We start from the raw sequence: 22,535 nt of genomic DNA on the forward strand, positions 1-22,535 counted from the left end.
AACAGTCCCTCAACACGTGTTCTAAAATCTCACAAGAAGGAAGACTGAGGGATTAACATCTTCAAAGCTGATTCATTAATTCATTATCTTCTTAACAAGAACCATTTGAGAGGACGAAATGTTAATTGAGATGTCAAGTCATATGTTAATAGGTCAAGTTTTGACTATTTACTATGGATCAGGTACTTTGTGAACAGTTGGCATTCATCATCTAATTTAATCCTGACTATCAGCCTTATGAGGTAGGTACTATTATTATCCCCATTTTGCAGTGGAGGAAATTGAGGTTTGGCAGGGTTAAGTAACTTGCTCTAAATCTCACAGCTGTTAAGCGGCAGAGACTGAAATATTGGTCTGTCTTATGTCAGAGTTCCTGCTCTCAGGCATTGTCTACTCAATTCCTTACCTGTACAGAATCCTGAAGCATTGGCCTATACCTATGTTCCCAAGGACTTCTGATTTGAGACGGGTCCTTTCATTCAATATCTAACTAATGTATATTTCCATCTTTGTGATCTATGATAAAGCATCTTTCTTCCAAAAAAAAAAAAATCCTTCATCTATCACTCCTTAGGTCAAAGCTTCTTTCTGTGGTTTCCTTTTACCTTCAGGATAAAATTTTGGTTCCGTAACATGGCATTTGATGTTCTTCTAAATCTTTTCCCAGTGTAACTGTCCAGCATGAAATCTGTGCCCCAACACAAACTTCATGCTCCTGTCAGACACCCATAAAACCTCTCTCCTCCTGCCACCCTCCTCACTTTAGAAGCTTTCCACTATTCTCCCCATGTATCTAGAACATGTCCATTTGAGGGTGCCCATTTGCAAGGTCCCTCTCCATTCTCAGTCCTTTGTGTAGCCCTATCCAGCTATGTCCAGACATGTATTCAAATGCTATCCATGTTCATTCATTGTGCATTCATTTACTAATTCACTCAATGTTTATTGAGCATCTACCATGTACCAGGCTTTTATGCTAGGGGTGTCCCGGTAAACCAGATGACATTCCTTGGTAGCTGTTTTTCTTTTTAATTATGATTTATCTTTGTAAAGGAAGAGTAATTTCCTTGATAGATATTTTTTCCAGCTTCTAGAGCTAGACCATTGTACCTTCAACAACCGGCACATAGGAAGTGATCAGTAAATGGTTTTGGGATGAATTTCTGAATCACATTGCCTTTTTACCTTATTTATATAATACCTAGGGGATTCACAACATGCATAAATCAAATCATTGGCAAGAATATTATGCCTACAAAAATATCATTTGTGGGGAAATTCTCAGTTTCAGAAGGTGGTTTTTCTGCTCATTATCCTCACCATACTGCATGCAGAGCACCCAGAAATATGTCACACAAAATGTAATGTCGAGAAGTTATTTCTGGCACCTGTTACTTACCTAGAGGTGAAAAGAGTAAAAACTAGGGGGCGCCTGGGTGGCTCGGTTGGTTAAGCCACTGCCTTCGGCTCAGGTCATGATCCCGGAGTCCCGGGATCGAGTCCCGCATTGGGCTCCCCCTTCTCTGTGGGGAGCCTGCTTCTCCCTCTGCCTCTGCCTGCCACTCCCCCTGCTTGTGCTCACTCTGTCTCACTCTCTCTCTATGTCAAAAAAAAAAAAAAAAAAAAAAAAAAAAGAGTAAAAACTAGGCAACTTGGCATGGCCATCTCCTTCATTGTTTTTACGGAAAAGGTGCAAAATGTCTCTGGGTCAAAAGTCCAGATGGGTTTTGCAGAACTTCAGAAGTTCTTCATTGTGGGAGTTTCAGCCTCAAAGTTGACTTGAAGTACCTTACGTCTAATTCAACTTAACCGCTTGTGGTCACACTCATAGCCCTGCACATGGGATTTGTGACTTAGACATTGATTGACAACATGCTTTCTGGTAATGGTCTCACCCTTAAGGAAATGGTCCAATCAAGGAGACTATAAAGCTGCATCTCCTGAGCAGCATTTCTGGAGGATGTTAGCAGAGGCATCACACACACACACACACACACACACACACTGTGGTATAGGCCCCAGTCCCTGTCTTCATTAGCCTGTGGTGTCTTGGGGAGGTGGATACTCAGGACTGAGATGTAAGCACTAATGAGGAGCTTGCTAGGAGCTGTGAAACAGCACTGTTTGCAGGGAGGTGGGAAAGAAGTAACTGAAATGCATTCTTCAGGATTGGAAGTTGACCAGGGCAATGGTCAAGAGAAGGAGATCGCAAGCCACAGGAGGTGTACGAGAGCCATCAATCAAGATAATAGGATAATTAAGAAGTTTGGTCTGATTAGGATACAAGCTTTGCACAGGGCACTAAAGAAATATGACATGAAAGAAGAAGAAAAACAAGAGCATGAAGAACTTGGTTCTTATTTCCAATCTGATTTTGTCTCTTGCTTTTCCAGAACTGCGCTTGGCAGTCCTACTTGGGTTTTTATACCTTCTTCATGGCAGCAGGGAGGGGAGGCACACTGGGATGATTCAGAAGATGAGAAACCAGGTTCCAGAGTTGTAGGTGTTGGTCAGAACAGCAGGCAGCTGTAGAAGGCCCTGGAAACTCCCCAAAGAATGATGAGTACTCTTGATAACACTTGTTTTCCTTCTATCAATGGTTTGTGATATAACAAAAAAATTCATGCATTTATTCCTACAACATCCTGTTCTCCTTCAGACGTGGGCATTATGCTCATCATGACTCTGCTTGGAAATTATTGTGAAAGTGATTTCCATGTCATGAACTGTCATTATTGACAAGGGGCAAAGTTGAACCCAAGGTTCTTTCTCTCTCTAGATCCTGGCTGTGTAACAATGCTTCCTACAAATAATTGTAATTCCCCCTTCAGCTATGTATGTATGTTTGTAAGATTATAAGTGAAATAAAGTATTATCCATAAATAGTATTATGTCATCAATTCCAAGAAAAAAAAAGCACTATAGCAAAATGATCTGGAAAAAAGAAAACTCTGAAAGTTATTTTTCCTTCGTCTATTAAAAGACGGGGTGGACTAGTTGGTTTCTGAGGTCCTTCTAGCATTAATATGATGTTCTTGGAGTCTATGGGAGTTGTGGACAATTGTGGACAGCAGATGTGCAATATAATTGCCTCAATAGGGTATTTGTCTCTCACTGACTCTTTGGAAAATGGTGGGCATGTATTTTGTTTGTTGTTATGACTGGAAAATCTGAGCCATAATTATAGTAACATCCACAGAATTTCCCCTGTGGTGTAAAATACAGATAGACTCTTATAAGACTCTTATAATATTATCCCTTGGTAACTGGTATTCATGATGGCTGGAAATCTCTATGTGGCTCACTGAGATTGGGACTGGGCTTCTTGTCATCTGGCTCTACTTGTCTGTGGAATGCCCAGGCCTTGGGGTTGGTTCCAACAATCAATTCATTCATCCATCTGACAAATATTGATTAAGCACCAGCCAAGTGCTGAGCATTATGCTAAGGACTGGGGACATAGGATGAGTAAGAGCTTATGGTCAGAAGGGAACACACATATGCAGTGCATTCTGTATTGGGTGCCTAGAATGTGCTTGGCTCTTGACAAACAGAGACAAATAAGAATGAGAAAAGTAGGAACAGACACATGTGTTCAAGTTCTGAGGTTACTAAGCTATGATATCTAGGGCCCAGAGGCTTCCTAGAGGAGATGGCATTTATTTGTAGAGCAGAGTAAGGGATTACCTAGTAGCTAAGAAGACGGCCATCTCAGGTAGTTAGAACAGTATTCCTCAAATTACAGGGGCATGAAGCACATGGTGTAGTGAGCAAGTTGCAGGTTGCTGGGAGGGCCTCAGTGCTTAGAGCCTTGAATGAGCCTCCTATGCCCATCTAAGATATCTCCTGCCCAAAAGATTGTGGCAGGAGAACGACAAAGCTGCTCTTCTGCAACTCAACATGGATACAATTGGTATAAGCATCGGTAAGAATAATAGCAAATATTGATTGAAGGCTGCCCATAAACCAAGCACTGCTTTAAACACTGTGCATGTTTTATCTCATTTCAATGTTACAACACTCCCAGAGTAGGTAGTATTATTGTCCCCAGGTTACAGATGGGGAGATGGAGGCACAGAGAAGTCAAGCGGACAGACATCACAGAGTAATTGAGCAGAAGGGTCAGGAATTGAATCCAGGCAGTCTGAACCCAGAATCCTGTCCTCTATTATAGTTTGTTCATTACATTTTAAACTTTGAAAAATCAGGCAATGAAACACATGTGGAGAAGTGCACAGATCATAAATATACAGTTCTATACAGCATAATAGGGGTCATGAAACTGTGGCTCACGGGTCAATTCCAGGTTGCCATCTGTTATTGTAAACAAGGTTTTGTTAGAATACAGCAATGCCCATCATCTACGACCTGTCAGTAGCTGCTTTTGAACTTCAGTGGCAGAGTTGAGTGGTCAAGACAGATGCATATGGCTCCCAAATCTTAAAATATTTCCTCTAGGACCCTTTACAGAAAAAAATATCTGTGAATCCCTGTGTTATCACACTGTGAGCATGGCTACCACCCAGGTCCAGAAATAGAACGTACCCAATGCCCAGAAGGCCCTGACATGCTCCTTAGGCCCGACCACTGCTCCTTCTCCTACCTAATGATAACCGCCTCTACTTCTCACACTGTGGATTGGCTTTGCCTGTTTTCAACTTTATGTGAATGCAGTTATACTGTATGTGAGCTCTGCCATCTCAATTTCTGGGCTATGCTGGGGTGCTTAGCATAAGACCACAAAAAAATGGGAAGCCAGTCTCATTTGCCCTGAGCACTCAGTAGGTGAGTATCTAGGAGACAAGGCACACTGGCCCATGCCTTGCTCTTCTGGGAGGAGGACATTTGGTGTTCACCATTTCTTGGTCCCAAGTTGAATTGCAGCTCTTTTTGACTACCTCTACAAGTTTTCTACTGCTGCTCTAACAAACTACCACAAACTTAGTATTTCAAACAATATGGAATTTATTTTCTTCTGGTTCTCAAGGTCAGAAGTCCAAAATGATCTCACTGGGCTAAAATAAATGTCAGTAGGATCGTGTTCCTCTGGAGGCTCCTTGGTTCCCATTCTACACACTCTTCCCGGATGATGCCTGTTACTTTCATGACCTTACTTACGGTCTCTGTGCTGATGACTTGCAAATCTCTACCTCTTCCACCTCCCTTCTGACCTTGAGACCTGCATCTCCAATTCCTTGACTGCCTGTCTGACATCTTCTCTTGAATGCCCCCACACACCTTGAACCCACACGTCCGCACTGACAGGACTTCCAGGGTTTACCCAGCTCCCAGACTGGTACCACTTTCTACCTAATTGCTGAAAGCTGATTTCCTAAAACTTTCTGGATTTTTATCTCTTATTTAACCTCGAAATTCAGTCATTTATCTCATTCTGTCCATTCTGTATCCTTAGTGCTTTCTGGGTATATCCATGTCTCAGCATCTCCACTGTGATGGCTCTAGGTCAGACTTCCTGATTTTTGTCTAGATCACTCTGCCTATATCCCAGCCATGGTCTTGCCCCTTCCACATGGTAGCCAAAATGGTTTATCTAAAGCACAATCTAAGTCTCTCTTTTCCCCATAGAGTTAACCCTTCAAAGACAGGTTTGTGCCTTGTTCACTATCATGCTCTTGACACCTAGCAGAGCACCTGTAACAGGAAACTCTCAGTAAATACATGTTAGTTAATTGCAACTCTGACCTATCCATCTGCTGCAGGCTCTTCTTTCACATCCTCCCACCTCATTGGGCTTTCTCCGATTCTAAAATCCTCTATCCTGATCTGGGTTTCCCTTCTCCTTTCTCTCACCTCTGTGATTCAAGAGCATCTTCTTTCCAAGAGTGATCTCTACCTTAATCACAGTGCCTGGTCTATAGCAGATTTCTAATGTATGTTTGATTAATTAATGAATGCTTACATGAATAAAGAAATGGAGTCACGAGGCTGTCAGGGATCATTTCCCAGAATTTGCAAACATGCTCAGACTATTTGTATCATCCAATCGAATATTGTAGGGCAGGAAATGAACAGCTGATTTGGGCCAGGAGGGACTAGGAAAGGTTATCTGGTCCAGTCCCTTGACTCAAGGCAACATTTCTCAAAGTATGGCAAGTCCTGTAAGATACTCTAGGAATTCAGTGAACTAGGCCACAATTCACCTTCTGTTGGGGACTGACATTGCATTGTAGCATACCGAAGAAGAAACAACTCGACAGTAAAAAGAACTCCTCAACTTTTACCCTTTGAGTTTTTACTTTTACCCTACTGTTTCTCAAACAGAGGTGCCATGGGGCCCTTTCTTTCCGGTAATAGTTACTGACATCCTGCAGATCCAGTGTCCCAGTTGATATACTGTGGGCACTTGTCAGCCTAAACAAACCTTGACTTTTTGTGTGACTCAACTTTTATAAGGTGAATAGAATTTATTTCCAAGAATATTCTCCCTGCAGTATGAGTTGATTGTGTTCAGAGGAACCTGAAAATGACATATTTTTTTTTAACCTGCCAGAGTAGAAGCAGGTTTTAATGTTCCCTTTGTCAAAGTGAGCTTTGCCTTTAGTTGGAGGGGAGGAAGAAAACCCAAGTAATTATATAGTGACGGGGACTGATCTTTTTTCTCCCATTGAGTACCAACGTCGGTCTTCTCGAACAAAGGTGCTATTGAAATTGTGAATCATAAAATTGATTTTTCCAACTTCTGGGCACCAGCTGGGCTCAGTAGGAAAGGGTCTCTAGTACAGAGGAAGGCATTTTTTTGCCAGAGGTACCTTATTGTGTCCTTCAAGGGCTTCATACAACTATTCTGCATGCCATTTGTTCGTTCCACAAACATACATAGAGCCTCCATTCTGGTAGGTGCTGGCAATATCCAGATTAACAAAACTCACTTGTGGCCGCCCTGAGTGAGTAAAGATGGAATAAACTCATATGTCATTCTTCTCCTCCGTTTTTAGGGCACTCAGTATGGACCAATAACCATGCTAGGTGCTTTCATTGTCTTTTTTTTTTTTTTTTTTCAGAATATAAAACTTTATTATCCTCCTTAATTTAAGGTAGAACTACATCAGTCTAGATCAGTTTCTTTAGCAAGATTACAAATCTCAAGAATCTTCCATTCTACTTCCTTATGCTTCTCTCTGTTTTTCAAATGCATAATTATTAAACAGGATTAAGTGTGGCTATTAGAAGAGTGACTTAAGAGACAATCTATTTCTCTCACATCAAGGCCAAAGGTAGGTAGTGGCAGTGCCTTCTCTGCCTGAATAGCAGCAGTCACAGGTTTGGAAGGACATTCACACTCACAGGACCCAATAAGCCTTATGGGACTGAACCCAGTACCAGACTCACTTAACTTCATAGGAAACAGCACAGCAGTGGGGTGCTTGTTTCAACAGGAGGTTTTACTCTGGTTCCCAACTGTCAGTTCAGGTGTAAGGACATAAGATCATTTGGATGGGTGCAGAAGCCATGCTGGTTTAGAACCTTCAGGCTTCCCAAGAACCAACATCTCTTGAAATAGCCATGACAGTAGCTTTCAGGAATCTTTTTAATAAGAAACACAGTCCTTGGGGTGCCTGGCTGGCTCAGTCAGTAGAGCAGGCAACTCTTGATCTCAGGGTTGTGAGTCCAAGCCCCACATTGGGCATGAAGCTCACCCAAAAATACAAACAAACAACCAAACAAAAAATACACAGTGCTTAAGTAAGTCCAAAGTCTGTATTTTCCAATGGGCATTTATAGCTGTTGTAGTCTTCCTGGTCTAGACACAGTTTACCAATAAGGGGTCTTTTTTTTTTTTTTTTAAGTAGGCTCCATACACAGTGTGGAGCCCCATGCAGAGCCTGAACTCATGACCCTGTGATCAAGACCTGAGCTGAGATCAAGAGTCAAACACTTAACCAACTAAGCCACCCAGGTGCCCCAATAAGGGGTCATTTTTAATCACAAACAATATTGCCTGACTTCACAGTTGACATTCTATTATTATCTTCTCTAGCATAAAATCCAGAGAAACAGTACCAAAAGGTAAACTTGAAGTCATTTCACCAGAGAGAAAAAGAAAGGGTTTATTATTAACCTTCTTTATGCTTGGCATCATATCAGGATCCAATCTTTTATTTTGTTGCCCTGTCCCTCATGGCTCCTATTTCCAAGATTTCTTTACAGTCCAAAAAGCCTGCTGAAGCTCTAGCCACCACATCCATGTTCCAGCAGGAAAAAAGAGAAGATCAACGGGCCCATCTCCCTTTATGCTTTAAAGTTTAAGGAAACTTTCCTGAAGCATCCACCACTCAACACTTATAATTCCATGTCACTGGCCAGAACTTAGTCATATGGCCACATACCTAATATATACACATATACGGGCACATGGCTAACCTGAATAAATCTGGGATGGTTACAAAATAAAAAAGAAAGAACATGTCATTAGCAAAATGGGTCAGAGATAAGATGATGGAAGAAGCAAGAGATTTACTGGCTTTGAAGAGAAGAGGACCATAAGCCAAGGAATGTAGGCAGCCTCTAGAAGCTAGAAATGGCCATTGGATGACAGCAAGAAAATAGGACACTGATGCTTCAAAGTGTCAGTGTTGGCAAAGAATTGAAATCTGTCAACAACCAAATGAACAAGGAAACAGAGTCTCCTCCACCCCCAACCTCCAGAAAAGAATGAAGTCCTGCCAACTCCTTGATTTTAGCCCCGCCCATGTCAGATAGCTAACTTACAAAGCTGTAAGATAATACACTTGTGTCATTTTAAGCCCCTAAGTTTGCAGTAATTTGTGATGACTGCAATAAAAAACTTATACACTTACCTTAATAAAACTTCCAATTTAAAGGACTTATCAGAGAAGGGTCCCTATAGTCATTTATACCAGATTTTTAAAAATTCAATTCATATCGGGTCCTTAATGATGGGTATATTAAACTATGTTATAATCACAAATGCATGTATAATCAGCAAAACTAGTAAAATAGTGAACAATTGAAAGCTACATGGTCAATTATTTTATATAAAAACTCCAAAAAGTTTGTTACTAGTTATAATGAGAAATACTTCATCTAAGAGTGATTTCCAAGGCAGTTTCCATATGGAGTTTCCATAAAAAACATAACCTTCCATCTCAGAAGAAAGGATATCAAGAAGAGGACCAGAATTCTCTACTTCCGAGTTCAGTGATTCACCCTGTTCGTAACTCAAGTTTGAATTATCTTTCCTTTGAATGTCTTGCTCTTCCAACTCCAAAGATTTATCTGAAGCTGGAGCTATAACGGTGTCATCTTCATTTTCATGCAGAAAGCTACAAATCATGTTGGGTCTATAGGAGAAATCATTGTCCTTGATTTGCAGCCATTTCATACCACTTATGCTTTCTTCTCCTTCTTTCTTTTCTGTCAAAAAGTTCTTGTCATGCTGAGTTTCTTCATTGCATGGCATTTATATTTTAGTATTGTTTTATTACTGCCTTCTGCATCACAACGTTCAACATTTACTTCAAATGTAACATAGGTTCCACGAGTGTCTTCATACTCTCCAACAAGGACATAGCTGCCCACTTGTAGAATGGGCCTCTCACATCAGGGAAATCCAAATCAAAACCTCAATGAGATACCACCTCACACCAGTCAGAATGGCTAAAATTAACAAGTCAGGAAACGACAGATGTTGGCGGGGATGCGGAGAAAGGGGAACCCTCCTACACTGTTGGTGGGAATGCAAGCTGGTGCAGCCACTCTGGAGAACAGTATGGAGGTTCCTCAAAAAGTTGAAAATAGAGCTACCATACGATCCAGCAATTGCACTACTGGGTATTTACCCCAGAGATACAAATTAGGGATCTGAAGGGGTACGTGCACCCCAATGTTTATAGGAGCAATGTCCACAATAGTCAAACTGTGGAAAGAGCCAAGATGTCCATTGACAGATGAATGGATAAAGAAGAAGTGGTATATATATACAACGGAATATTATGCAGCCATCAAAAGGAATGAGATCTTGCCATTTGTAATGACGTGGATGGAACTGGAGGGTATTACGCTGAGCGAAATAAGTCAATCAGAGAAAGGCATGTATCATATGACCTCACTGATATGAGGAATTCTTAATCTCAGGAAACAAACTGAGGGTTGCTGGAGTGCTGGGGGTGGGAGGGATGGGGTGGCTGGGTGATAGACACTGGGGAGGGTGTGTGCTATGGTGAGTGCTGTGGATTGTGTAAGACTGTTGAACCACAGACCTGTACCTCTGAAACAAATAATACATTATATGTTAAAAAAAAAAAAAAGAAGAAGATAGCAGGAAGGGAAAAATGAAGGGGGGGAAATTGGAGGGGGAGACGAACCATGAGAGACGATGGACTCTGAAAAACAAACTGAGGGTTCTAGAGGGGAGGGGGGTGGGGGGATGGGTTAGCCTGGTGATGGGTATTAAAGAGGGCACGTTCTGCATGGAGCACTGGGTGTTATATGCAAACAATGAATCATGGAACACTACATCAAAAACTAATGATGTAATGTATGGTGATTAATAGAACATAAAAAAAAAGAATATAAGGAAATGGATGGAATAAAAAAAAAAAAAGGAATGGGCCTCTCAGTGTCAAGTCCCCAAATCTTGCATTTATTTTCACATTTTGATGGAAAGTCTGACTCAAAAACTCTGGACAATTCCATCAGAACCAACTGCTCTACTTCTTCTTCTTACTCTTTCCTGTCCTGCTGGATCCACTCTCAGTTGCCGCCATGATTCCACAACATTTTCATTGTATTGATAAATCCTTAAAGTTACCTGGGAGATGGTTATCACAACCACATTATAATTCCAGAAACTGAGGCTAAGGGACTGAGTCACATGCCACAGTTAGTAGGGGATAGTGTCAAAGTTTGAACCAGGCATGTCCCCTCCATGGCTCATTGCTCTCACAATTGGACAACGTGATGTTATTGGTGGAAAGTTTAAAGGTTAAACTTTTGCTAAGGGTCAAGGGTGAGCTGGGATAAAACAAATAGCCACCAAGTACGGTGTGCCTGTTTTTTAGGAGCTATCACTCAGCTGCAGCAGCAGCAGAAAAACTTTTCCATCCTATCTCAGACCTCATGCAAATTCCCTCACAGCAACATTGGCTTTGTGAAGAATTACATTTCCTGCTGCAGTGATTAGATAGACAGGCTCCTTTAAGTCCTATCAGCCAGAACTTAGCCCTGTGTTTTGCTGGTAAGTCTTTGAATACACCCTTCATGCCAGCTTTCTCCCTCTTTGCAGTGGGATAATAATGCGAGGCTCTGTGTCTTTCATTCACTTCCATCTACATCATTTCCTTTGAAATGTACCTATTGCCCTGTTAGCAAGACAGGTGGTACTATCCTGGTTTGTGAGTGATAGAACTGAGGACCAGAAGAGCCCAAGGCCATGGTTGAAGGTCACACAGGTTAGCACCCCATAAACACTTCCATCCGTCCTAGTACTGACAAATGGTATGATATACTTTTCTGTGTATCTGTCTCTTTTCCTCATGGCAGAGTACCTTGAGGGCAGAAGCTACGTCTTCCACCTGTATTTTTCTAAGGTATAGCCAAGAGTCTAGAGCATATCAGTGTGTAACACATTTAAAAGAGTACGTCCTTGAGTGGAATCTGGGATTCCGATTACTCCTGAATGTTTACCTCCAGCCCTCAACACACCTTGCAACTCAAGACATATCTAAATGCCAACTTGATATCTCTACATGCATGCTGCAGGCATCACAAAAATAATGTGACTAAAGCAGAACTCTTTATTTCTCACTACAAACCTGCTTTCCCTGGGTTTTGCTATCCCAGTAAGTAGCTTCATAGTGTTGTACACCAGAAACTGAGTTATCCTTGATCTTTTTGACTTTTTTTTTCTTTTGTCTACTAACTGGTCACCAAGTCCTCTAGACTTTATATTCAGAATGCATCCAGAATTGTCCACTTCTTCCAGCAACCTGTCTTTACCCCAGTCCAAGCCACCATCTTCTCTTATCTGAACCATCGCAAATACCGTCCCCACTGGTTCTCTTCCACTTGTGTCCTCTTGCAATCCATTCCCCAGGAAGCACTCAGGGTGATCTTTTAAAAAGGAAAATAAGACCAAATCACTCTTCCACTTAAGACTCTTTGCTGGCTTTCTTGTCATTGAAACAAAGAAATAAACAGACAAATTCAAACTTCTGTCCTTGGTTTGCAAAACCCCTTGTGATCTGATCGTTCCACTCCTGTGACTCTATTCATTACCTCTCTCTGTGTGTTCTCCATGTTCCAGCCATGCTAACCTGCTTGATATTCCTTGGACTTCCCAAGTTCACTCAAGCTGAAAGGCATTTGCACTGGCTATTCCCTTGGTCTGGAGTGACTTGTCTCTTCATCCTGTTTACATGGCTGGTTTCTCCTTGTCATTCAAACCTCAGCCTACATGTGACCTCTTCAGAGAGGCCAGCCCCAACCACCCATTTTAGGTAGCCACATATCTACTCTCTACCAAATTATCTTAAGTCTCTCTTTGGACAACATCTATTCTGATCTGAAATTCTTCTTGTTTCTTTTGTCTGTTTCTCCCTCTAGCTTTCCACCCTCTGGATTATAAACTCCAGGAGAACAGGAATCCCCCTGTCCTTTTCAATGCTATGTTCCTTATATAGTGCCTGAAATATAGCCTGAGTCCCATGAATATTTATGCAATGGCTCTCAGAGGTGTCACTTCACACTGTATAGTGATTGTTGGTGCTTTCTGCAGGGTGGATGGTCAAGGATTAGAAGGCTGTCTAAATTAATTCTTGAACAGCCTGGAATGAGATATGTTTTTATACCTTGTTTTTCAGAGGAGTCAACTGATGTTCAGAGAGGTTGAGCAAGTTGCTTATGGTTAATAGTTCATCATGACTAATTAGACTTAGAAGGCGAGGGAAAGAAAGGAATCAAGGATAATTCAGATTTCTGGTATGAGAAAACATGGAACTCTCTCCTAAGATGGGAAAATCTGTGTGAAAACAGGTTTTCAAAGGGAAATCTAGAGTTCTCCTTTGGTCATGTTATTCTTGTAGTGCCCAAAGACGCCTTCTTCTTCCCAATGATAGGGTCAAGATTTGAGCTCCTGCTCTGAGCCCCAAATGTCATGCTGTCTTCCCCAACAGTGTTTTGAACTTTCACAGTCTCTTTCCTTCCCTGCAACTGGGGTGCTCCATCTAAGTGATTTTCCATCCAACTTAGAGAGGTGGTGGGCCATGCATTTCTGCAGTCTTGAGATAAGGAAGATAATATTCCAACTGGGAAGTGTAAGTGATACCTCTTTAAAAGGAGGCCAAGGAGGCAGTTTGCTTTGTATGTTGATGACTGATAAGTGGGGCCTTTGAAGGTTTGGGGGAAGAAGTGAATTTCATGGTCAGAATGGGGAGGAGGGAAAGCACAGGAAGGGCAACCTTTGCCTACAGCCAGGTCTGTGATAATAATGTTACCCCCTAACGTGGACAGGACTTTACAGTTTCCAAAGCATTGCACATTGCTTATCATTCATGAACCTCACAACAACCTGCAACATGGGATGTTTATTCCTAATAAACAAAAGAGGGAACTGAGGATCAATAGTATTAAGTAGTTGTCCAAGGTTATAGAGTTACAAGTGAGATGAGGCAGACCTCAAAAGCTGGTCGTCCAAGTAACATCCAGGCTCCACATGCCACCCTTCTCAAAGAAACCCTGTGGCCCTTCATCTCCATCCCCATGTGGAAGACCCTATCCCTCTCTCCCTTCTACTTGCCTCTATATTTTGTCCACTTCAGTTCTGAAGTTCACTGTCTTGCCAAACTAGCTGAAAAGCTGAGTTTATTACGATTTGGGGCATCTGTTGAAGAATTAGCTATCAGTCAGTTTCGGGAAGGTTATTGAGAAAGAACAAAGCAGTGAGGGTAGTCGGGAGGATGTGTGTTGCTTGGTGGAACTCATAGATCTGTTTCCTGTGCTTGAGGTCAATGATTCTCAAACTTTAATGAGCTAGAGAATCATGTGGAGAGCTTATTAAAATGCAGATTACTGGGTCCCACCTACCAGAGATGCTGATTGAGTAGATCTCAGAGGTAGAACCCAAGAATCTGCATTTCTACGTAATGCTGATGATGCTGGTCCAAAGACCACTTTGAGCAGCACTGCTCTAAAGCAGCTGCACCTGCTTGCCCTCCTTGGTGAAGTCCAGCTGAGGGAGATAATCTCAGGTGGTGCTGATAGAAGTATCTATTGATAGGGGGAGCAATTGGCAACTCCAAATTCTGAAAAGTGTGTTTTGACCAACAGTTCCACTTCTGGGAAATTTATCTTAAGGGAGTAATTAAGAATATGAGCAAAAATTTAGGTACTATGTGCCAGGCATTTTTTAGAAGCCCAATAAATCTTTGTAGAATGAGTTGAAGGAGAAGATGCTCATTACTGAAGCATTTATAATGGGGAAAAATTGGAAGCGATCTAAGTGTACAAATGTCAAAAAGGATTGATTGATGACCTTAACATACGTATTCTCAGTTGGAAACCTTTAAAATGTTAGAAAGGATCGTGACAATATAGGATATGTGAAAGCAATCAGCATGACTTCATTTTGTTACATATTTTCAAAAACAATAGTGATGAGATAGCAGTTAATTCATGTTGTGATGAATTGTGTTTTTCTGCTTTTTGCTCATGATAAGCATGTATCAATTGCATCACAAAATAAAACGTCTAGAATCAGCATAAAAGTGTAATTCTTTGAGAGCTCAATTCTCTGATTCAGGACTTTTTCCTGGATCTGCCATCTTGGAGAAAGCAGGAATTTTTAGGTTGGAGGGAGGAATGTTCTTTGCCTTTGAAGAGGCTGTTGCAAACCCAGTTAATGGAAACCAGATGTGTTTGAACCTCGGCTTTCCGGCTGGGTTGCTCTTTATCTTGGAGCCCACCCTTAACTCTGGCATGAGCTATCCTTTCCTGTGGGGCTGATGTGCAAGGCTGGTTTTTAGTGGAGGTGAGCACCTTAGGGATGTAAACATTAACTGGATTGGGCATTATTTTGAAGTCACCTTGGGCAAACTGTATACATCTCCTTTGAAACTTTTAAATTAATCAGTCAGTATTAACCAGCAATGATTGTTAGATCAACATTTCAGTGGATGTGATTGATTGCTGTTTGATAATTGAAAAAATAGCAAGAGCACTGGTATCCGCTTTCTGCATGAAAAGAAATGTTACCACTGATAATCTCTATAGCAGATATGATGTTATAAGCATGAAAATTTATTCATCTGGACTGTTAAAATGAACGACATTGTCTCTGCTTGGCTGAATTGTGGGTTAATCCTCTTTCCATTTTGCAAGTATTTTCATGAAATAGGTATTGACTTTCTAATCACTCACTAAAAGTGTAATAAAATAGGAACTAGTTAAGAAAGATGTTGCTAGAGGGGAAGATGCAATTCAGTAGGTGGGAAATTTAGAATTTAGAGATGGGCGTGCAGAACCTGGCAGTAATCTGTGTGATTATTGATAAATTGCTTCAGGGATCTGCCTTCGTTTCTAAATTTTTGACTTGTGTGGATTTTGAAGTCAGACATTTAAGTTAGTGTTATGTTTATCAGCTGTATAACCTGTGGGGGGTGGGGGAGGGAGGAAATCCTCCATCTTTTTTTTTTAATTTGAATTTTATTATGTTATGTTAGTCATACAATACATCATTAGTTTTTGATGTGGTGATCCGCGATCCATCGTTTTCGTATAACACCCAGTGCTCCATGCAGTACGTGCCCTCCTTAATACCCATCACTGGGCTAACCCATCCCCCACCCCCCTCCCCTCTAAAACCCTGTTTGTTTCTCAGAGTCCATAGTCTCTCATGGTTCATCTCTCCCTCCAATTCCCCCCCTTCATTTTTCCCTTCCTTCTCCTAATGTCCTCTCTGCTATTCCTTATGTTCCACAAATAAGTGAAACCATATGATCATTGACTTTCTCTGCTTGACTTATTTCACTTAGCATCATCTCCTCCAGTCCCATCCATGTGGATGTAAAAGTTGGGTATTCATCCTTTCTGATGCCTGAGTAATATTCCATTGTATATATGGACCACATCTTCTTTATCCATTCATCTGATGAAGGGCATCTCGGCTCTTTCCACAGTTTGGCTATTGCAGACATTGCTGCTATGAACATTGGGGTGCATATGGCCCTTCTTTTCACTACATCTGTGTCTTTGGGGTAAATACCCAGGAGTGCAATTGCTGGGCCATACGGTAGCTCTATTTTTAATTTTTTGAGGCACCTCCACACTGTTTTCCAAAGTGGCTGTACCAACTTGCATTCCCACCAACAGTGTAAGAGGGTTCCTCTTTCTCCAAGTCCTCTCCAACATTTGTTGTTTCTTTCCCTGTCCATTTTTGCCATTCTAACTGGTATAAGGTGGTATTTCAAAGTGAATTCGATTTGAATTTCCCTGATGGCTAATGATGATGAACATTTTTTCATGTGTCTGTTAGCCATTTGTATGTCTTCTTCAGAGAGGTGTCTTTTCATATCTTCTGCCTACTTTTTGACTTGATTATTTGTTTTTTGGGTGTTGAGTTTGAGAAGTTCTTTATAGATCTTGGATACCAGCCCTTTATCTGTAGTGTCATTTGCAAATATCTTCTCCCATTCTGTGGGTTGCCTCTTTGTTTTGTTGACTATTTCCTTTGCTGTGCAGAAGCTTTTTATCTTGATGAAGTCCCAAAAGTTCATTTTTGCTTTTGTTTCATTAGCTTTTGGAGATGTATCTTGAAAGAAGTTGCTGTGGGCGATGTCAAAGAGGTTACTGCCTATGTTCTCCTCTAGGGTTTTGATGGATTCCTGTCTCACATTGAGGTCTTTCATCCACTTTGAGTTTATCTTTGTGTATGGTGTTAGAGAATGGTCGAGTTTCATTCTTCTGCATGTGGCTGTCCAATTTTCCCAGCACCATTTATTGAAGAGACTGTCCTCCATCTTTTTGGATTGCAGTTACCTTGTTGCAAAAGACAACCTAGATCCTCACATTAAATAGGTCCTGCTCAGTACATGTTTGTTGTGGTAATGATGCTGATGGTTAATACCAAATCTCAGCAAATCTTCCACCTATGCACAGATTCGACCCTATTTGCTAAGCCAGAGAGTGAAAATGCATTTATACTCATTAGTTTCATTATGAGAATGATGACATAACAATCCATTGGAAAAGAGTTAAAAAGAAAATGTTCTGTAATCCCAACACTTCAGCACAGTCATTGATGGATACTTTTTGTAGTGAAGGTCAGCAAGGTTAGAAAAATAAACACTTTGAGTTTCAGGTTGGAGGTTGGATAAGAAGGCTCTTAATTTCTCTTCGACTCTGAATCCCTTGATTCCAAGGACCTACAAAGTTAATTTGGAGATACCTTCTTTTCCAAGTAGTTTTGAGGTTTAGCTGAAAAAATAATGAAATACTCTTTAAGACATTGAACCTCAGCACTAATCTTTATGATAAGATATTGGAGATACAATAGCTTCATTCATTCAACAATTCAACAAATATTTAATGACTTACATGGAAGTGACAATGTAAGTCATGACTTACATGACTTACATTGGAACTATGTACTGGGGGTTACAGTGGTGAACAACAGCAATAAAAAACACAGTCTCTGCCCTGGTGGATGTTACAGGCTGATTCAGGAGACAAACTTTAAACAAGCAATCACATATATAAATACAGAGCTCCAAATTGTCATAGGGATTCACAAAGACAAGTAGAGAGTTCTAAGAGGGGGTGTAATTGGGAGCCTAGTTTAATTGGGGAGTCAGATAACATCTTTTAAGTGATGCTTATGATGGCGGATGGGTAGAAATCAATCAGCTTAAGGGACGGGATGGGTGGGGCTTAAGGAGTATGGGAGTGAGGGCTCCAAAGTGAGAAATAACTTGGTCTTATTTGAGGATATGAAAGAATAGCGTCGTAGTTAGGGAGGGAGAGGGCGCATGGCATAAGATGAAGCTGGGGAAGTCAGCTGGGTCACATGGAGAGGGATTTGCTGCTATGGCAAACTATTTGGATTATCCAAAGTGCAAAAGGGGACACTGAAGGGTCTGGAGAGGGCAAGTGGCCTAATCTCTCCCTGCTGTGTGGAGTTTGGATTAAAGCAAGGGGTGGTGGCAAACGGAGAAGCAGGGAGGAGAGATAGAGGCCCCTGGAGTGGTCTAGAAAAAAAGACGATGATGTCATGTCATGACTTAGGATAAGGTCAATGAAGGGTTGAAAAGTGGGTGATTTGAGTATTTTTGAAGTCAACTTCATAGGACTTGGTGAAAAACTACTGATAAGAGTTAAGGAGAAGGAGGGTCAGGAGTGGCTCTCAGATTTCTGGTCTAAGAAACTTGACAGAGGGCAGTCCCGGTCCCTGAGAGAGGGGAAGCAAAGGGGAGATTGGGGTCAGATTTTTAACAAGTTGATTTTGAGATAGATACATGTGAGACATTCAAGTGAAGATGGCAAGTAGGCAGTTGAATATACAAATCTGGCAATTGCATATGGTTCATTTCTTTTGATGATTCTAAGAACCAATGAACTTCTCTACTGCTTTTGCAGTTTTTAGTTCTTGTCCATCTATGAGGCATCCATGAGGCAATACGAGGTGATTTCTGTATTACCTTACTTAGCCCTGTTATGCAGTAAACTGTTGTTCTGTTCTAGCTAGCTATCTCTATCATCATCTTTATTACCTTTTATCACCTGTCTACTGAATTTAGTTTTCTGATCTCCATCCATCCACCCATCCATCCATCCATCCATCCATCCATTTCCCCAGAAATAGACATATGCCCAAGATCAGAAGGGCATGTACAAGATCATTAATCTATTCACTGTATAGATAAGAAAATGGAGGTCCAGTGGAGAGAAACTTCTAGTCCAGAGGCACTTGGTGCCAGTTAAAATTCCACTTCTGCTTGTTGCATCTACTCCATTTCCTGAACCAGTATTTGTCATCACCGTGGCTCCTTGGAGAATGGCTCTACCAGAAGGCGAGAGAGAACACTGCCAGGCCTTACTAGGTAGAGTGTGCCCCAGTTTCCAGCATTTCTCCCCCATGGTGTTTAAATGTGTGGGGCTCCCCTTTGAAGTCCTGCAGAGTGAAAGCGCCAGCAGGCGGCCTCTTCCAAGGAATCTGCAGTCAGTCTGCTAACAGGCAGCTTGTCTCCCCTGCTGCTGGGGCAGGACAGAGAACAGGTTTATAACAGGGGACAAGATAATGATCAAAGGACGACTTAGACTGATGGTTTCAGAAAATCTTGTGTGATTGATTTAGAGGTGGAGATGGAGGGACGTGATGGCCTCTGAAGGTTGCAGATTTGGAATCTGCCAGGAGTTAACTCTTTGGGAACTGCTGTACCTCGTACCCCCAGAACAGATGGAATGAAGCATCAACAGGGTGGTATCAAAGTCTACTTTCTTTTAACAAGTTCTGCCTGTCCCTGACTTATCTCTGCCTTGAAATCACCCCAAACTTTGATGATGGAATGAAATAAAAAAGGAGGAAAGTCAAAGAGGATAAATCTACTGCTAATTTCTATTCTGAATACATTAACCCAGGAGTCAAACTGATCCTAATAAGCTCAGTGGTTATGTTTCTTGGCCAATCACTGTAGTGCATATTTATTAAGTGCCTGCCAAGTGCTAGGCACCGCTGGGAGCTTAGGGGCTCACAAGTAAGAAGATGGGTTTCTCTGTGTTGTGGCTCTGGGCTCCACATTTAGTCTTATTATCCCTCCATTCTCCCCATCATGAGACCACACGCTAGTCTCCCTCTGACCGCAGACCCTGGCCTCTCTTGCCAAGAAGGTCCTGCTGCCCCCTGGTCTGTCCTTTGAACATTTCTTTATCTTTCAAGTCTCATCTCAAGGGATGAGTCCCCAGGCTTCAGAGAGTGACTGGCTGTGTACTTGCGGGGGGGTGAAGCCCAAAACTATGGAAGCCACCTGGAGACATCCCCTTAGAAAGGTGACAAGAGCTGTCCAGCATTAGAAATTGCTGCTCACTGGCTCTGCAGAAGTGGTGTTTGGGGGTGAGGTGGGGTGAAGGGTGGTGGCAAATGTGTATGAACTGGAGGAAGGCATGTCACAAGCAAAATGTAGCCCCTTCATGACCAGCCTCATGACTGTTCATCTCCATCATGCTTAGTTTCTTCCTCTGTACAGTGGGAAGAAAACTGCCTCCTCTCCAGGTTGCTAGGGTAATAGAAATAGGTGATGATTATGAAGCAAAGAGCATCCCTCTGCCCACCTCTGTCAGTTTCGGTTTTCTGGAAAGCAGCTGCGAGACAGAAATAAATGGGCAAGAGCCTTGTTGGGGGAAATGCTGGTGCAGGACCAAAAGGAGAGTGAGTCAGGGAGGGGGAAAGAGGCTCCTCCTGCGCCATGGGCCTGGCCCTTGGGAAGTAGGGGGAAGTAGGAGGAGGCAGGAAGAGCTTGAGACCCCACCGCAGCTCTGATGAAGTCTCAGCCAACAGACGAGGGAGCCAGAGCCGACTGTCCCCTCAAGGCCTCCTGCACTGAGAGGTGAAATGGCCTGGTCCTAGTCTCCCTGCTGTGCTCAGTCATCAGCTGGGAGCAGCCCTGAGAACAAGGCCCTGGGCCCTTGGCGCGAGAGTCTGCCAGATCCTCACGATGTGGCACTGGAGGCTCTCTGAGCTCCTTCCAGCAGGTTCTCTGTGGAGAGACATCTGAGAAGCAAACTACCACAGCGGCCACACACCCCTCTTTCTTCTTCCCTTGTCTGGGTGCAACTGGGCTGAATATTTCTACCACTTACTGTATCAGTCTGCCAAGACTGCCATAACCAAATACCACAGAATCAGTGGCTTAAACAACAGAAATTCACCTTCTCACAGTTCTGGAAGCTGTTGGCAGAGTTTGTGTCTCCTAAGCGCTCTCTCCATGGCTTGTAGATAGCCATATTCTCCCCGTGTCCTCACGTGGTCTTTGCTCTGTGTGTGCGTACCACCGCTGTCGCTGCTTATAGGGACCCCGTCATATCGGAGTAGGGCTCCACCCTATGACCTCATTTAATTTTAATTTCCTCCACAAAGGCCCTGTCTCAGTACAGTCACCTTGGGAGTTAGGGCTCCAAAATATAAAATTTGGGAGACACAATTCAGTTCGTCACACTCCTGAACTTCACCCAGTTGTCTCTTCCCTCTCTTCATTCAGTTAATGTTCCTCCCCTCTCTTCCCTCTCTTCATTCAGTTAATGTTCCTCCCCTCTCTTCCCTCTCTTCATTCAGTTAATGTTCCTCCCCTCTCTTCTCCCTGCTCCCTCCCTCTCCCTCTCCCTCTCCCCCCCTCTCTCTCTTCCCTCTCTCTCCCTCCTTCTCTCCCTCCCTCTCTCATTCTTCAAATTAAGAGCCTGTCATATTTACCCAGTGTGCTAGGGATGGAGAGATAAAGATGCAGTTCTCTCCCTCAGGAGATGACCACTTACCGGCAGGGCGCTAGTTGGGACTGCCAGGTGCTATGATGAGAATGAGCCTGCAGGTTGGAAAAAACACAAAGGAGAGATCTCTGATCCAACCTGGGCTTGCTGGGGGTAGTCCAAGAATGCTTCTTGGAGGAGGTGGCATCCAAATGAGTGTTAAAGAATGGGTAGAATTTAGCCTGGAAAAAGATGTATGTACAAGTACAAGGGGTCCTGAGAGATTATAACCTGTTCAGCCAAGCGCTGTTAGTCCAGCGTGCCTGGGGCATAGGGCAAGCACTGGGAAGTGTGGGAGCCAGGAAGAGAGGGGTCGTGCTGGTACTGGTGCTGGCACGGAGGGACTGTAGATCACACAAATCCTGATGCTCTGCTTGGAGCTTGAGTTTATCCTGAAGGCTGTGACAATGTCCCTTTCCCTCCTTCCTTCCTTCTGGTCTTTAAATATATTAACAAACCAGCTCTCCATTTCAGGGTGCCAGGACTCGATCTAAGGTTCACGGTGCTTTTTCTCATGTCTTTGCCAAATCACAGATGCAAATGATGCTTACATGGAAAAGGCATCTTTCCCTTCCCTCCTGTGCCTTCCTTGCCCCCACCTGCCCACTCCGAAGCTAGACCTGCTGCTCACAGACATGCAGCTCTCCCTGTGCTATCAACAGGGACACGCCACCATCCCCGTTATTAGTGTAGTTGCTGCGCACGTCAAGCAAAGGCCTTCCTCTTAGGAGCAGCATGCGAAATGGCCCAGAAACATCATATTAAGACCTGAAAGATGCAATTTAAATTTTCTGTGGCTGTGGAGATACCACCGACATGGTGATTACATATGTCGAGCAAGTGTAAAGCAGCAGGATGCCCTGTAATTGGGGATCCCAGACTGTGGGCTGTAGTTGGGGGTGAAGACCCGGTGAAAGGGGCATGCACTGCTGGACAGTGCTCCTGTACGATAGACGTATCACACAGGTTCTCGGGGTTATTCATCTCCCATGCAAAAGCAGAGAGCAAGCCCTGAGTCCAGAGACCTGGTTGCTGCTGATGAGGAA

The 22,535-nt window shown here is 42.6% G+C and overlaps 1 pseudogene; it reads right to left on the reverse strand.

Moving 5' to 3' along the window:
• Positions 1 to 9,013: 9,013 nt before the first annotated feature.
• Positions 9,014 to 12,345, reverse strand: LOC112822992 (general transcription factor 3C polypeptide 6-like; annotated as a pseudogene).
• Positions 12,346 to 22,535: the final 10,190 nt, after the last annotated feature.

This window comes from Callorhinus ursinus, unplaced genomic scaffold, assembly GCF_003265705.2.
Source record: "Callorhinus ursinus isolate GAN/ISIS: 27379988/994484 unplaced genomic scaffold, GSC_fseal_2.0 scaffold5, whole genome shotgun sequence".
Taxonomy (NCBI): domain Eukaryota; kingdom Metazoa; phylum Chordata; class Mammalia; order Carnivora; family Otariidae; genus Callorhinus; species Callorhinus ursinus.